At 43.4% G+C, this 17,243-nt stretch overlaps 6 non-coding genes across 6 annotated transcripts; all 6 read right to left on the bottom strand.

Annotated features, from left to right (window-relative positions):
- Nucleotides 1–3,648: 3,648 nt before the first annotated feature.
- TRNAA-AGC (transfer RNA alanine (anticodon AGC)) lies at nucleotides 3,649–3,721 on the bottom strand. Its single transcript has one exon. It is a non-coding gene; the product is annotated as a tRNA-Ala (tRNA).
- A 5-nt stretch (nucleotides 3,722–3,726) lies between these two features.
- TRNAA-UGC (transfer RNA alanine (anticodon UGC)) lies at nucleotides 3,727–3,798 on the bottom strand. The gene has a single exon. It is a non-coding gene; the product is annotated as a tRNA-Ala (tRNA).
- A 4,299-nt stretch (nucleotides 3,799–8,097) lies between these two features.
- On the bottom strand, nucleotides 8,098–8,170 carry TRNAA-AGC (transfer RNA alanine (anticodon AGC)). The gene has a single exon. It is a non-coding gene; the product is annotated as a tRNA-Ala (tRNA).
- A 2,080-nt stretch (nucleotides 8,171–10,250) lies between these two features.
- On the bottom strand, nucleotides 10,251–10,323 carry TRNAA-AGC (transfer RNA alanine (anticodon AGC)). The gene has a single exon. It is a non-coding gene; the product is annotated as a tRNA-Ala (tRNA).
- A 5-nt stretch (nucleotides 10,324–10,328) lies between these two features.
- On the bottom strand, nucleotides 10,329–10,400 carry TRNAA-UGC (transfer RNA alanine (anticodon UGC)). The gene has a single exon. It is a non-coding gene; the product is annotated as a tRNA-Ala (tRNA).
- A 5,442-nt stretch (nucleotides 10,401–15,842) lies between these two features.
- TRNAA-AGC (transfer RNA alanine (anticodon AGC)) lies at nucleotides 15,843–15,915 on the bottom strand. The gene has a single exon. It is a non-coding gene; the product is annotated as a tRNA-Ala (tRNA).
- Between the last annotated feature and the right edge of the window lie 1,328 nt (nucleotides 15,916–17,243).

The raw sequence follows: 17,243 nt of genomic DNA, 5'->3' as shown, positions 1-17,243 counted from the left end.
AACCAGGGCTGTCCTGTTTCTTTGTTTTGTGTTTATGTGGATGTAGTTGAGAATGATGTTAATGGCATCCTGTGTGGATCTGTGTGTTCTGAAGCCAAACTGGCCATCTGAAAGTAGAGAATTATGTTCCAGGTATCGGCGAAGGCGATGATTAACGAGTTTTTCAAAGAGTTTTCCTAAAGTTTCGAGGAGGCTGATAGGGCGATAGTTTCTAGGGTCAGAGTGGTCTTTATTGGGTTTAGGAAGGAGGATAGCAGTAGCAGCTTTGAAGAGGGAAGGGAAGTATCCAGAGGCAAGGGAGGCATTGAGGAGGTTTGTGTAGGCAGTAATGATAGAGTCAGGAAGGTGTTTCAGGATAATATGGTTTAGGCCAGAGGCACCAGGAGCCTTTGGAGGAAGGTGTCTGAGGAGAGTTTTAATGTCTGTGTTGGTGAAAGGAGTGTCGAGTTCTTGGGAGGAGGTAAGAGTGTCTAGATGTATGTGGCTGTCTGGTGTTGTTTCTTGTGTGTGTGCAGTGTTCCAGTGTTCTATGTTCTGAATGTGTTGAATAACGTTAGGGTGAGGTGGGTGAGCGTGGAAGATGTTCTCCCAGATGTGTTTGAAGATGTTGGTAGCAGCCTGTGGGTCTGAGATGTGTGTGTTGTTGTGGGTGATGTGTTTGAATTTGTTGGTGGGAGTAGTGCCTCTGATTTTTTTGATAAAGTTCCAGAAGGCTTTAGTGTTTTTAACACGCTGCCTGTCCGCTTGTTGTATTAGTCGTGACCAGTGATTGTTGTGGTCTTGGTCTAGGCTGTGTAAAATGTTGTTTCTAAGGTAAGTGAGATCTAATCGGACTTGATTAACAGCACTGATAATCAGCACTGATCGCTGTTTCGAATACAATTAAACAAAACAACGGCAGCTTCACCATCTCCGAAGTCTTAGCAAGAATCCTCCTGAAAACAGTAAACCCTGCCATCACATAGTCTCTCCTGTTATACTACACAAAGCACAGAGAGTGAACACTGAAACGAGCTGCCTCATTCCAGTTTATATTTGTCCAACCTATTTTTATGTTACCCAAGTAATAGCTTTTATATCCTTTTACTCATGTACGAATTAATTGCTCTACCATATTGTATTACTTTTGTCACTACCACTACTACTACTACTACTACTACCACTAGTGAACATCGAAATGGTACCTCACTAGTATTCACCTCACTCTGAGCCTTTATATACCCTCTGTGTCCATGTATTGTTTGTAATGGCTTGATAAAGTTCCTGGAGAGCGAAACGTTGCCACAATAAATGTCACATTAGTTGCACTTGTGTCCTTTTACTTTACATATTGTCGGTAATTCTACCAACTTTATTACGACTCCTGTGTTGTTGGGTTGGTGCTGCTTAAGTATCATGTATGCCAATGCTTTTGAAATCCTGTAGTTTCCAGTGTTGCGTTCTATAGTGTCGGTGACGGCGATTAGTGAGGCTTCCAGGCACCGTCGGCGTCTGAGGTCTGGTTCGGTGAGAACGAGTTGTGCCTCGTTCCAGTTCATCAAATGCCCCGTGGAGTCTCTGTGGAGGACACAGGCGTACCTTACATCGTCTCTGTTAGAGGCACTTACTATGAGTAACATCAACGTTTCCACCATAAACACATCATCTGTCAAAGACCTCACTACGAAACGCAGCCCCACACCTCTAACTTCTACAGCAGGCGTCTACACTATCCCCTGTGGGTTCTGTCCCAAGAAATATGTTGGCGAGACAGGCAGAGATCTTGCAGTCTGCCTGAATGAACATCGAAATGCCTCTAACAGAGACGATGTAAGGTACGCCTGTGTCCTCCACAGAGACTCCACGGGGCATCTGATGAACTGGAACGAGGCACAACTCGTTCTCACCGAACCAGACCTCAGACGCCGACGGTGCCTGGAAGCCTCACTAATCGCCGTCACCGACACTATAGAACGCAACACTGGAAACTACAGGATTTCAAAAGCATTGGCATACATGATACTTAAGCAGCACCAACCCAACAACACAGGAGTCACATGATTTCATCGTCTACCCGTCCTCATCATAGGTAGAGGTTGTTTTGATAAGGACCTGCCTCGCATGGGCCAGTAGGCCTTCTGCAGTGTTCCTCCATTCTTATGTTCTTATGACATTCCTCAGGTCACGTGCGTCACATCTCACTCTCCGCCTATATATATAATGTCTTTCTACCTCTGTATGTTAGAAGTGATCAAGGTCCCAGGACCGAAACGTTTTCTAATAAATATGTTATAGTGTTTGCTTACGTGTCTTTCTAAACCAACTTGTCGGTATTTATTACCAAGGTTTATACCATATCAAGAAGTGTAAGCAACAGAAGTCCAGAGGTCATACTGCAGCTTTATACATCATTAGTAAGGCCTCACCTAGATTATGCAGCTCAGTTCTGGTCTCCATATTACAGAATGGACATAAATTCGTTAGAAAACATTCAGCGTAGGATGACTAAATTAATACATAGCATTAGAAATCTTCCTTATGAAGAAAGATTGGAGACTCTTAAGTTACATTCACTTGTTAGACGAAGAATGAGGGGAGACCTGATCGAAGTGTATAAGTGGAAGATAGGTATTAATAAAGGGGATATTAACAAGGTCTTGAGGATATCTCTCCAAGAGAGAACCCGCAGTAATGGATTTAAATTAGATAAGTTTAGATTTAGAAAGGACATAGGAAAGTATTGGTTTGGAAATAGGGTAGTTGATGAGTGGAACAGTCTACCTAGTTGGGTTATTGAGGCTAGGACTTTGGGTAGTTTCAAATTTAGGTTGGATAAATACATGAGTGGGATGGGTTGGATTTGAGTGGGACTTGCACATCAGAGCTTATCTCTTGGGTAGCATTGAAAATTGGGTTGGTCAAATGTTTGTTAGTGGGATGAATTGTAAAGGACCTGCCTAATATGGGCCAACAGGCCTGCTGCAGTGTTCCTCCTTTCTTATGTTCTTCTGGACGTATTCTTCAATGTACAGATCAGTATTTCCACCTATTCCACAAAGAAAAAAAATCAGCTTAATAAACTGGAATCGTGCGAGCATCGGAGTCCCATACTTGAACATGCAGGTTATCGTACCTTTTAATAACCTGTGTAAAAATGACCGCTAATTCATGATTATTTCCCTTCATTCCTTCATTAGCCGTTCAACAGCTTCCTTGGAATAAGTTATCTAATCAGCAATAGTGTCCCAATTCATCATAGCAATAAATGCTATGCTTGAATTTTTACTTAATCTTTGAGAAACAATATTTTCTTCCAGTGGTTCATCAATACCAACTTGAGTTTGAGATACTTAACCTGTTTCAAGCATTTATTTGGGTAAATAAAGACTTGTTCTGCAGTCACAGAAGTAGAGTTATTAAGTGTTGTGTGTGTCAAGTAAGGATTCGCCAGGATCACTTTCCTCAAGTAAAACGGCTAATTAAAGGTAATTTTTAGCTAGATAACGTACCTGGAGGAGTATACCTGTGGTGTTCCGGGGGTCAACGCCCCCGCGGACCAGTCCTTGATCTTTCCTAGGTTGATTGTTTGGTGCAAAATTAAAATTTTACATAATATAAAATTAACATAAGTTCAGTATGCTATTTTCAATTGATGCTTTTTATAAAATCTGGAGATGCGGGGTATCGATCCCCGTACCTCTCGCATGCTAAGCGAGCGCTCTACCATCTGAGCTACATCCCCATGACTGGAGGTGCTGGGGATCGAACCCGGGACCTTTCACATGCAAAGCGAACGCTCTACCACTGAGCTACACTCCCTTAGCAATAACAGAGTGCGATTATCTACTTGAAGTTATTTTGTTGAGCTTTCACGTTTTGTGCCTTAATTCTGGGATTCGCATCAACTTCTTGTGTGCTGACTGCTGTTGACTTATAATGTGATCCACGATCTCTACCTCTTTGAGGCTGTTGAACTGTAGTCTTACGCTTCACTAACACCAATTGACTTTTTTGGATTATCCGAAGTCATTTCCACTAGTATGATAATTTTACTCATGAGTATTTGTGCCTAAATTAAAATATTAACTTTGCATTCAGTTTTCACGTGTCCTAGTTCTGCTTCTGCTCGTTATGGTCAGTCTATGTTTACTAAGTTTTTTAGGTACAGGTTCATAGGAGTATAATTATCACATGTAGTAACATATGTGTAAATTAGCTAGGATAATTAAAAAAAAAAAGTCAAAGTGACTTATTCCACTACCTGGAGTCTACCTCGAGGGTATTCAGTATTCCGGGGATCAGCGCCCCTGCGGACCGGTTCTTGATTAGGCTTCCTATGGATCAGGGCCTGATCAACGAGGTTGTTACTACTGGCCGCACTTACTCCAACTTACGAACCACAGCCCGGCTGATCCTGCATTGACTTCAGGCATCTGTCCATCTCCCTCTTGAAGACAATCAGGGATCTATTCGTAAGTCCACTTATTGCTGGCAGAAGGCTGTTGAAGAGTCTTGGGCCCCTGACACTTATTATGTTTTCTCTTAGGGCACTAATTGCGCCCCTACCATTTACTATGGATATGTTGCATCGCCTGCCAAGCCGTTTGATTTCGTAGGGAGTGATTTCTGTGTGCAGATAATGGATTCATTCCCTCTAGAACCTTGCAGGTGAAGATTATAATGTATCTCACTCGCCTGAGCTCCAGTGACATGTGTCAACATATTTAAAATTTATTCTGGCGTAGTGTGGCACTTCAGTGGTAACCAGATATAAATATGTACATTACTACTGTTTCATTTTTTAGCTACCAAAATTTGCGGACCATTATGTGACTCTGTAATCTTTAAATTTTCACCCACACCATGGGTATGTTGTGAGCACTACCTGCACCATGGGTATGTTGCGACCACCAACGACACCATGGGTTTGTTTTGACCTCCACCCACACCATGGATTGTTGTGACCACCACCTACACCATGGATATATTGTTACCACCACCCACACAATGGATATGTTGTGACCACCACCCACACCATGGATATATTGTTACCACCCATATCATGGATATGTTCTGACCAACCACCCACACCATGGGTATGTTGTGACCACCCACACTATGGATATGTTGTTACACCCACATCACCCACACCATGGGAATATACACTTGTATACCATCACCCACACCATTGATATATTGTTACCACCACCCACACCATGGATATGTTGTGACCACCACCCACACCATGGGTTTATTGTGACCACCTTCCACACCATGGGTATGTTGAGACGACACATACCATGGATATGTTGATACCATTACCCACACCATGGATATGTTGTGATCACCACCCACACCATGGGTTTATTGTCACCACCACCCACACCATGGGTATGTTGTGACCACCACCCACACCATGAGTATGTTGTGACCACCACCCACACCATGGATATGTTGTTACCATCTCCAATACCGTGGATATGTTGTGACCACCACCCATACTATGGATATGTTGTTACCACCACCCACACTTTGGAAATGTTCTGACCACCAACCACACCATGGGTATGTTGTGACCACCACCCACACCATGGATATGTTGTGACCACCACCCACACCATAAGTATGTTGACCACCCACACGATGGGTACCACCCACACCATGTGTATGATGTGACCACCATGGGTATATGTTGTTGTGGCCACCACCACCCAACCCACCATGGGTATGTTGTGACCACCACCCATACCATGGGTATGGGTATGTTGACCACCACCCACACCATGAGTATGTTGTGACCATGTGGATATGTCTGACCACCACCCACACCATGGGTATGTTGTGACCACGACCCACACCATGGTTATGTTGTGATCACCACCCACACTATGGATATATTGTGACCACAACCCACACCATGGAAATGTTACCACAACCCACACCATGGGTATGGTGTGAGCACTACCCACACCATGGGTATGTTTTTACCACCAACCACACCATGGGTATGTTGTGACCACCAACCACACCATGGAAATGTTACCACAACCCACGCCATGGGTATGTTCTGACCACCACCTACACCATGGATATATTGTGACAACCCACATCATGGGTATGTTGTGACCACCACCCACATCATGGGTATGTTGTGACCACCCTCACAATGGGTATGTTGTGACCACCCACACTATGGATATGTTGTGACTTCCACCCACACCATGGGTATGTTGTGACCACCACCCACATCATGAGTATATGGTGCATAATGAAGATATTAAACTAAACTGTTGGTGTCTATGCCACCGTTATCAGTTACTCTGAGACTCTTCTGGAGATATTTTTCAATGTACACATGAATATTTCCACATGTTCCACAATCATCCTCACCTGCCAAAGAAAAAAATCAGCTTATTAAACTGAAATCGTGCGACCTTCGGAGTCCCATACTTAAACATTCCAATTTTGGTATTTTCCAATGCCCTCTGGGAAAATGACCTCTAGCTAATGATTATTTTCCTTCATTCTTTCATTTGCTGTTCAACAGCTTCCTTGGAATAAGTTATCCTATCATCAATAGTGTCGCAATTGAAGCATTGCAATAAATGCAGATCTCTTGAATTTTCACTTAATCTTTTAGAAATATTTCCTTCCTATGGTCCATAAATACCAACTTGAGTGTGTGATACTTAACCTGATTCAAGCACATATTTGGGTGTTTGTTATTTAACCTATTGAAAGCCTTTATTTGAGTATGTGGTATTTAACATCGTTGAAGCCTTTCCTTGGGTGAGCCGTTATTTAAGTTGTTTCAATATGGCAGTACCTGGCTCCTTCAACACCACCATCAACGGGGTATTCGCCTGGAACAGCATGGCATTGTTTGAATATCCAGCCTCTCCACCATCTGCCGATATTCTTAAATTTACGAAAGACTTAACCTCCTCCTCTGCTTCTCCAATAACTCCTCTGTCTTTACCAACTAGTGACGTCACTCCAACGACAACCAATGAGAAGCCTCCACCTCCATCACTTCCCACTGAAACCAACCAATCAGAGACCTTGCCACGAGCAACAGCTTCCTATTCGTCCACTGCAGCCAACATTGAATCTACATCACCTTGATCACCGCATCCCAAGAGTTACACATATGCCAACAACACCATCTTATGAGTCTCGACATGATACAATTCAAGCTGATGAAGTTTATTCCTTTTATCCATGGAATGGAATCACTTTCTACACCACAGCTCACAATGCTCAAAATATGCTGTTATCTAAACTACACAGTCACCTTACCAAAAAGACAGTCAAGTTTACCATTGATCCCCCTTTCAAAGGAGCTGGTATCATTACACTTTCATCTGTACTAAAGCATATTCAAAATAACTCTAAGATTTCCGGCAATCAACACCTGTTAACAAGTCTCATGATCATCCCGATCCATCGATTCAAACGCATTGCGAAAGGAGCTGAAATCAACAAGAATGAAGTTATGGCAAAACAACGACATAATTCCATGAACTGACCAATCAAAGATGAGCTCCTCCCTTGTCGCCTTCAGACACCTATCACCAGCAAGTCTCAATTTCTTCCATCAAGCGAGATGCAGTCAGCACCTGCAGAGTTCCAGTGCCTTCTACATCGTCTTCGTCAGTGTTTCTCCCGGCTTAGCAGTTGGGTCTAGTACTGACCCTTCTCTCTTCGACTCAAGACATTCCTCACACCGTCTATTCTTCGACGTATACAGACTTTCCCATCGCCCCTTGCGGTTCTTACCTGTGAGTCCTCATTCATTCATTCAAGTTGTTTCAAGTCTTTATTTGGGAGTGTGGTGTTTAATCTATTTTAAATTTATATGGGTAAATAAAGCTTGTTTTAGAGTCACATTAGCAGAATTATTATCTTAAGTGTCGTATGTGTCACCTGTGGATTCGTCAGTATCCCTTTTCTCAAGTAAAGTGGTGAACTAAAGGAACTTTTTTAGCTGGGTAGGTTGGTTGTTTGGGTAGTTCTGGTGCAAAATTAAAATTCTACTTATTATAAATTAGCATATCTTCAGTAAACCATTTTCAATTGATGATCGGCGTCCTGAGTCCTTAATATTTTTGTAAATTATGGAGATGCGGGGTATCGATCCCCGTACCTCTCGCATGCTAAGCGAGCGCTCTACCATCTGAGCTACATCCCCGTGACTGTAAGTGCCGGGGATCGAACCCGGGACCTTTCGCATGCACAGGAAACTCTTTAACTCTGAACTACTCTCCCTTAGCAATAACAGTGTGCGATTATCTGCTTGAAGTTATTTTTTTGAGCTTTCACATTTTGTGCTTTAATTATGGGATTCGCATCAACTTCTTGTGTGCTGACTGTTGTGTTGATTTATAATGTGATGCACGATCTCTACCTCTGTGAGGTTGTAGAACTGTAGTCTTACGCTTCTAGGACACCAATGGAAATAAGACACTGACTTTTTTTGGGTTATCCTACGTAATTTACACTATGTATGATAGCTGTACTTATGTGTACCTGAGCCTAAATAAACTGATTTTGCATTCAATTGTCACGTGTCCTGGATCTGGTTTCATCTTGCTGGCCAGTCTATGTTTACTAAGCTATTTAGGTGGTACATTTAAGAATAACTATCATTCATAGCAACATATGTGTAAATTAGCTAGGATAACCCAAAGAAAGTCCAACTTATTTCCACTGATGTCCCTTTATTTAGTCTTCTGAGTCTCCTGCGAGTGTCAAAATATCAAATATTTCCTGCGGCGTAGTGTGGCACTTCACTGGTAACCAGATATTAATATGTTCATTACTATAGTAAGTTTTCTCGGTGTCAAACTTTGCGTTAAATTATGCGCCTCTGTTTGCTTTAAATTTCGTCCCACACGATGGGCATGGAGTGACTAAGACGCACACCAGGGGTATGGCGTGACTATCACCCGAACCATGGGTTTGGTGTGACCACCACCCATGCCAAGGGTATGTTGTGATCTCCACCTCACCCTGGGTATGGTGTGACTATCGTTCACACGATGGGTATGGTGTGACTACCACCCACACCATGGGTATGATGTGACTACCACTTACACCATGCATATGATGTGACTACCACCCACTCAATGGGTATGGTGCGACTACCACCATTACCATGGGTATGGTGTGATTACCACCCACACTATGTGTATGGTGTGACTTCCACTCACACCATGGGTATGGTGTGACTACCATCCTAACCATTAGTATGGTGACTACCACCCACACAACGGTTATGTTGTTACCACGACCAACACCATAGATATGTTGTGAACACCACACACACCATGGGAATATTGTGAATACCACACACACACCATGGGTATATTGTGAATACCACCCACACCATGGATATGCTGTGACCACCACCCACACTATTGGTATGTTGTGACCAGCTCCCACACCATGGATATGTTGTGATCAGCACCCACACCATAGGTGTGTTGTGACCAGCACCCACACCATGGGTATATGGTGCATAATGAAGGTATTAAACTAAACTCTTGGTGTCTCTGCCACCGTTATCATTTACTCTGAGACTCTTTGGACGTATTCTTCAATGTACAGATCAGTATTTCCACCTATTCCACAAAGAAAAAAAATCAGCTTAATAAACTGGAATCGTGCGAGCATCGGAGTCCCATACTTGAACATGCAGGTTATCGTACCTTTTAATAACCTGTGTAAAAATGACCGCTAATTCATGATTATTTCCCTTCATTCCTTCATTAGCCGTTCAACAGGTTCCTTGGAATAAGTTATCTAATCAGCAATAGTGTCCCAATTCATCATAGCAATAAATGCTATGCTTGAATTTTTACTTAATCTTTGAGAAACAATATTTTCTTCCAGTGGTTCATCAATACCAACTTGAGTTTGAGATACTTAACCTGTTTCAAGCATTTATTTGGGTAAATAAAGACTTGTTCTGCAGTCACAGAAGCAGAGTTATTAAGTGTTGTGTGTGTCAAGTAAGGATTCGCCAGGATCACTTTCCTCAAGTAAAACGGCTAGTTAAAGGTAATTTTTAGTTAGATAACCTACCTGGAGGAGTCTACCTGGGGGTGTTCCGGGGGTCAACGCCCCTGCGGCCCAGTCCTTGATCTTTCCTAGGTTGATTGTTTGGTTCAAAACTAAAACTTTACATAATACAAAAATTAACATAAGTTCAGTGTGCCATTTTCAATTGATGCTCGGCCTACTGAGTGTTTAATGTTTTTTATAAAATCTGGAGACGCAGGGTATCGATCCCCGTACCTCTCGCATGCTAAGCGAGCGCTCTACCGTCTGAGCTACATCCCCATGATTGGAGGTGCCGGGGATCGAACCCGGGACCTTTCACATGCAAAGCGAACGCTCTACCACTGAGCTACACCCCCTTAGCAATAACAGTGTGCGATTATCTACTTGAAGTTATTTTGTTGAGCTTTCACGTTTTGTGCCTTAATTCTGGGATTCGCATCAACTTCTTGTGTGCTGACTGCTTGTTGACTTATAATGTGATCCACGATCTCTACCTCTTTGAGGTTGTTGAACTGTAGTCTTACGCTTCAGTAACACCAATTGACTTTTTTGGATTATCCGAAGTCATTTCCACTAGTATGATAATTTTACTAATGAGTATTTTGCCTAAATTAACTTATTAAATTTGCATTCAGTTTTCACGTGTCCTAGTTCTGCTTCTGCTCGTTATGGTCAGTCTATGTTTACTAAGTTTTTTAGGTACAGGTTCATAGGAGTATAATTATCACATGTAGTAACATGTGTAAATTAGCTAGGATACTTAAAAAAAAGTCAAAGTGACTTATTCCAGTACCTGGAGTTTACCTGGAGGGTATTCCATATTCCGGGGACCAGCGCCCCCGCGGACCGGTTCATCATTAGGCTTCCGATGGATCAGGGCCTGATCAACGAGGTTGTTACCACTGGCCGCACTTACTCCAACTTACGAACCACAGCCCGGCAGACCCTGCATTGACTTTAGGCTTCTGTCCATCTCCCTCTAGAAGACAATCACGGATCTATTCGTCAGTCCACTTATTGCTAGCAGAAGGCTGTTGAAGAGTCTTGGGCCCCGGACACTTATTATGTTTTCTCTTAGTGCACTAATTGCACCCCTACCATTTACTATAGATATGTTGCATCGCCTGCCAAGCCGTTTGATTTCGTAGGGAGTGATTTCTGTGTGCAGATAATGGATTCATTCCCTCTAGAACCTTGCAGGTGAAGATTATAATGTATCTCACTCGCCTGAGCTCCAGTGACATGTGTCAACATATTTAAAATTTATTCTGCCGTAGTGTGGCAATTCATTGGTAACCAGATATAAATATGTACATTACTACTGTTTCATTTTTTAGCTACCAAAATTTGCGGACCATTATGTGACTCTGTAATCTTTAAATTTTCACCCACACCATGGGTATGTTGTGACTACTACCCAAACCCCTTGCCATTGGGTGACTACCACCCACATCATGGGTATGTGGTGACCACCACCCACACCATGGGCATGTTGTGACTACTACCCAAACAACTTGCCATTGGGTGACTACCACCCACATCATGGGTATGTGGTGACCACCACCCACACCATGGGTATGTTGTGAGCACTACCTGCACCATGGGTATGTTGCGACCACCAACGACACCATGGGTTTGTTTTGACCTCCACCCACACCATGGATATGTTGTTACCACCACCCACACCATGGATATGTTGTTACCACCACCCACACCATGGATATGTTCTGACCCCAACCACACAATTGATTTGTTGTGACCACCACCCACACAATGCATATGTTGTGACCACCCACACTATGGATATATTGTTACCACCCACATCATGGGTATGTTGTGACCACCACCCACACCATGGGTATGTTGTGACCACCCACACTATGGATATGTTGTGACCACCACCCACGCCATGGATATGTTGTTACCACCACCCACACCATGGATATGTTGTTACCACCACCCACACCATGGGTTTATTGTGACCACTTTCCACACCATGGGTTTATTGTGACCACCTTCCACACCATTGGTATGTTTTGACCACCACCCACACCCTGGATATGTTGTAACCACCACCCACACCATGGGTATGTTGTGACCACCACCCACACCATGGGTTTATTGTCACCACCACCCACACCATGGGTATGTTGTGACCACCACCCACACCATGGGTATGTTGTGACCACCACCCACACCATGGGTATGTTGTGACCACCACCCACACCATGGATATGTTGTGACCACCACCCATACTATAGATATGTTGTTACTACCACCCATACTTTGGGCATGTTCTGACCACCACCCACACCATGGGTATGTTGTGACCACCACCCACACCATAGATATGTTGTTACCACCACGCACACCATGGGTATGTGTTGACCACCCAGACGATGGGTATGTGTTTACCACCCACACCATGGGTATGCTGTGATCACCAACTACACCATGGGTATGTGTTGACCAATCACTTCATGGGTATGTTGTGACCACAAACCACACCATGGAAATGTTACCACAACCCACACCTTGGGTATGTTGTGACCACCACCCACAGTATGGGTATATTTTGACCACCCACATCATAGGCATGTTGTGACCACCAGACACACCATGGGTATGGTGTGACCACCACCCACACCATGAGTATGTTTTAACCATCACCCACACCGTGGGTACGTTGTGACCACCAACCACACCATGGATATGATGTTACCACCACCCACACCATGGGTATGTTGTGACCACCACCCACACTATGGATATGTTCTGACCACCAACCACTCCAAGGGTTTGTTGTGACCACCAACCACACCATGGATATGATGTTACCACCTCCCAGACCATGGATATGTTCTGACCACCACCCACACCAAGGGTTTAATGTGACCACCAACCACTGAATGGAAATGTTATCACAACCCACACCATGGGTATGTTGTGACCACCACCCACACCATTGATATATTGTGACCACCCACAGCATGGGTATGCTGTGACCACGACACACACAATAGGTATGTTGTTACCACCACCCTTACTATGGGCATGTTGTGACCGCCCACACCATGGATATGTTGTGACCACCACCCACACCATGGAAATGTTACCACAACCCACACCATGTTTATGTTGTGAGCACTACCCACACCATGGGTATGTTGCGACCACCAAGGACACTTTGGGTTTGTTGTGACCACCACCCACACCATGGATATGTTGTCACCACCACCCACACCAAGGATATGTTGTGACCACCAAGCACACCATGGCTATGTTGTTATCACCACCCACACCATGGATATGTAGTTACCACCACCCACACCATGGGTATGTTGTGACCACCACCCACACCATAAGTACGTTGTGACCACAAACCATACCATGGATATGTTGTTACCACCACGCATACTATGGGCATGTTCTGATCACCACCCACACCATGGTTATGTTGTGACCACGACCCACACCATGGTTATGTTGTGATCACCACCCAATCCATGGATATGTTGTGACCACAACCCACACCATGGAAATGTTACCACAACCCACACCATGGGTATGGTGTGAGCACTACCCACACCATGGGTATGTTGTTACCACCAAACACACCATGGGGATGTGTTGACCATCCACACAATGGGTATGTTGTGACCACCAACCACACCATGGAAATGTTACCACAACCCACACCATGGGTATGTTCTGACCACCACCTACACCATGGATATATTGTGACAACCCACATCATGGGTATGTTGTGACCACCACCCACATCATGGGTATGTTGTGACCACCACCCACACCATGGGTATGTTGTGACCACCCACACTATGGATATGTTGTGACCACCACCCACACCATGGGTATGTTGTGACCACCACCCACACCATGGGTATGTTGTGACCACCACCCACATCATGAGTATATGGTGCATAATGAAGATATTAAACTAAACAGTTGGTGTCTCTGCCACCGTTATCATTTACTCTGAGACTCTTCTGGAGATATTCTTCAATGTACACATGAATATTTCCACCTGTTCCAAAATCATCCTTACCTGCCAAAGAAAAAAATCAGCTTATTAAACTGGAATCGTGCGACCTTCAGAGTCCCATACTTAAACACTCCAATTTTGGTATTTTCCAATGCCCTCTGGGAAAATGACCTCCAGCTAATGATTATTTTCCTTCATTCTTTCATTTGCTGTTCAACAGCTTCCTTGGAATAAGTTATTCTATCATCAATAGTGTCGCAATTGAAGCATTGCAATAAATGCAGATCTCTTGAATTTTCACTTAATCTTTGAGGGATATTTCCTTCCTATGGTCCATCAATACCAACTTGAGTGTGTGATACTTAACCTGATTCAAGCACATATTTGGGTGTTTGTTATTTAACCTATTGAAAGCCTTTATTTGAGTATGTGGTATTTAACATCGTTGAAGCCTTTCCTTGGGTGAGCCGTTATTTAAGTTGTTTCAATATGGCAGTACCTGGCTCCTTCAACACCACCATCAACGAGCTATTCGCCTTGAACAGCATGCCATTGTTTGAATTTCCAGCCTCTCCACCATCTGCCGATATTCTTAAATTTACGAAAGACTTAACCTCCTCCTCTGCTTCTCCAATAACTCCTCCGTCTCTACCAACTAGTGACGTCACTCCAACGACAACCAATGAGAAGCCTCCACCTCCATCACTTCCCACTGACACCAACCAATCAGAGACCTTTCCACCAGCAACAGCTTCCTATTCGTCCACTACAGCCAATATTGAATCTACACCACCTTTATCACCGCATGCCAAGAGTTACACATATGCCAACAACACCATCTTATGAATCTCGACTTGATACAATTCAAGCTGATGAAGTTGATTCTTTTTATCAATGGAATGGAATCACTTTCTACACCACAGCTCACTATGCTCAAAATATGCTGTTATCTAAACTACACAGTCACCTTACCAAAAAGAGAGTCAAGTTTACCATCGATCCCTCTTTCAAAGGAGCTGGTATCATTACACTTTCATCTGTACTAAAGCATATTCAAGATAACTCTAAGATTTCCGGCAATCAACACCTGTTAACACGTCTCATGATCATCCCGATCCATCGATTCAAACGCATTGCGAAAGGAGCTGAAATCAACAAGAATGAAGTTATGGCAAAACAACGACATAATTCCATGAACTGACCAATCAAAGATGAGCTCCTCCCTTGTCGCCTTCAGACACCTATCACCAGCAAGTCTCAATTTCTTCCATCAAGCGAGATGCAGTCAGCACCTGCAGAGTTCCAGTGCCTTCTACATCTTCTTCGTCAGTGTTTCTCCCGGCTTAGCAGTTGGGTCTAGTACTGACTCTTCTCTCTTCGACTCAAGACATTCCTCACACCGTCTATTCTTCGACGTATACCCACTTTCCCATCGCCCCTTGCGGTTCTTACCTGTGAGTCCTCATTCATTCATTCATTCAAGTTGTTTCAAGTCTTTATTTGGAAGTGTGGTATTTAACCTGTTTTAAATATATATGGGTAAATAAAGCTTGTTCTGGAGCCACATTAGCAGAATTATTATCTTAAGTGTTGTATGTGTCACCTGAGAATTCGTCAGTATCACTTTTCTCAAGTAAAGTGGTGAACTAAAGGAACTTTTTTAGCTGGGTAGGTTGGTTGTTTGGGAAGTTCTGTTGCAAAATTAAAATTCTACTTATTATAAATTAGCATATATTCAGTAAACCATTTTCAATTGATGATCGGCGTCCTGAGTCCTTAATATTTTTGTAAATTATGGAGATGCGGGGTATCGATCCCCGTACCTCTCGCATGCTAAGCGAGCGCTCTACCATCTGAGCTACATCCCCGTGACTGGAAGTGCCGGGGATCGAGCCCGGGACCTTTAGCATGCACAGGAAACGCTTTAACTCTGAACTACCCTCCCTTAGCAATAACAGTGTGCGATTATCTGCTTGAAGTTATTTTTTTGAGCTTTCACATTTTGTGCTTTAATTTTGTGATTCGCATCAACTTCTTGTGTGCTGACTGTTGTGTTGATTTATAATGTGATGCACGATCTCTACCTCTGTGAGGTTGTAGAACTGTAGTCTTACGCTTCCAGGACACCAATGGAAATAAGACATTGACTTTTTTTGGGTTATCCTACGTAATTTACACTATGTATGATAACTGTACTTATGTGTACCTGAGCCTAAATAAACTGATTTTGCATTCAATTGTCACGTATCCTGGATCTGGTTTCATCTTGCTGGTCAGTCTATGTTTACTAAGCTATTTAGGTGGTACATTTAATAATAACTATCATTCATAGCAACATATGTGTAAATTAGCTAGTATAACCTATAGAAATTCCGACTTATTTCCACTGATGTCCCTTTATTTAGTCTTCTGAATCTCATGCGAGTGTCAAAATATCAAATATTTCCTGCGGCTTAGTGTGGCACTTCACTGATAACCAGATATTAATATGTTCATTACTATAGTAAGTTTTCTCGCTGTCAAACTTTGCGTTCCATTATGCGCCTCTGTTTGCTTTAAATTTCGTCCCACACCATGGGTATGGTGTGAATACCACTCACACCAGGGGTATGGCGTGACTATCACCCGAACCATTGGTTTGGTGTGACCACCACCCATGCCAAGGGTATGTTGTGATCTCCACCTCACCATGGGTATGGTGTGACTATCACCCTCACGATGGGTATGATGTGACTACCACTTACACCATGTGTATGATGTGACTACCACCCACTCAATGGGTATGGTGCGACTACCACCATTACCATGGGTATGGTGTGACTACCACCCACACTATGGGTATGGTGTGACTTCCACTCACACCATGGGTATGGTGTGACTACCATCCTAACCATTAGTATGGTGACTACCACCCACACAACGGTTATGTTGCTACCACCACCAACACCATAGATATGTTGTGAACACCACGCACACCATAGGTATATTGTGAATACCACACACACACCATGGGTATATTGTGAATACCAACCACACCATGGGTATGTTGTGACCACCACCCACACCATGAGTATGTTGTGACCACAACCCATACCTTGGATATGTTGTTATCTCCACCCATACTATGGGCATGTTCTGACCACCACCCACACCATGGGTATGTTGTGACCACCACCCAAACCATGGATATGTTGTG

This window comes from Cherax quadricarinatus, chromosome 23 (assembly GCF_038502225.1).
Source record: "Cherax quadricarinatus isolate ZL_2023a chromosome 23, ASM3850222v1, whole genome shotgun sequence".
Classification (NCBI taxonomy): Eukaryota; Metazoa; Arthropoda; class Malacostraca; order Decapoda; family Parastacidae; genus Cherax; species Cherax quadricarinatus.
This window is presented reverse-complemented; position numbering and strand designations above follow the sequence as displayed.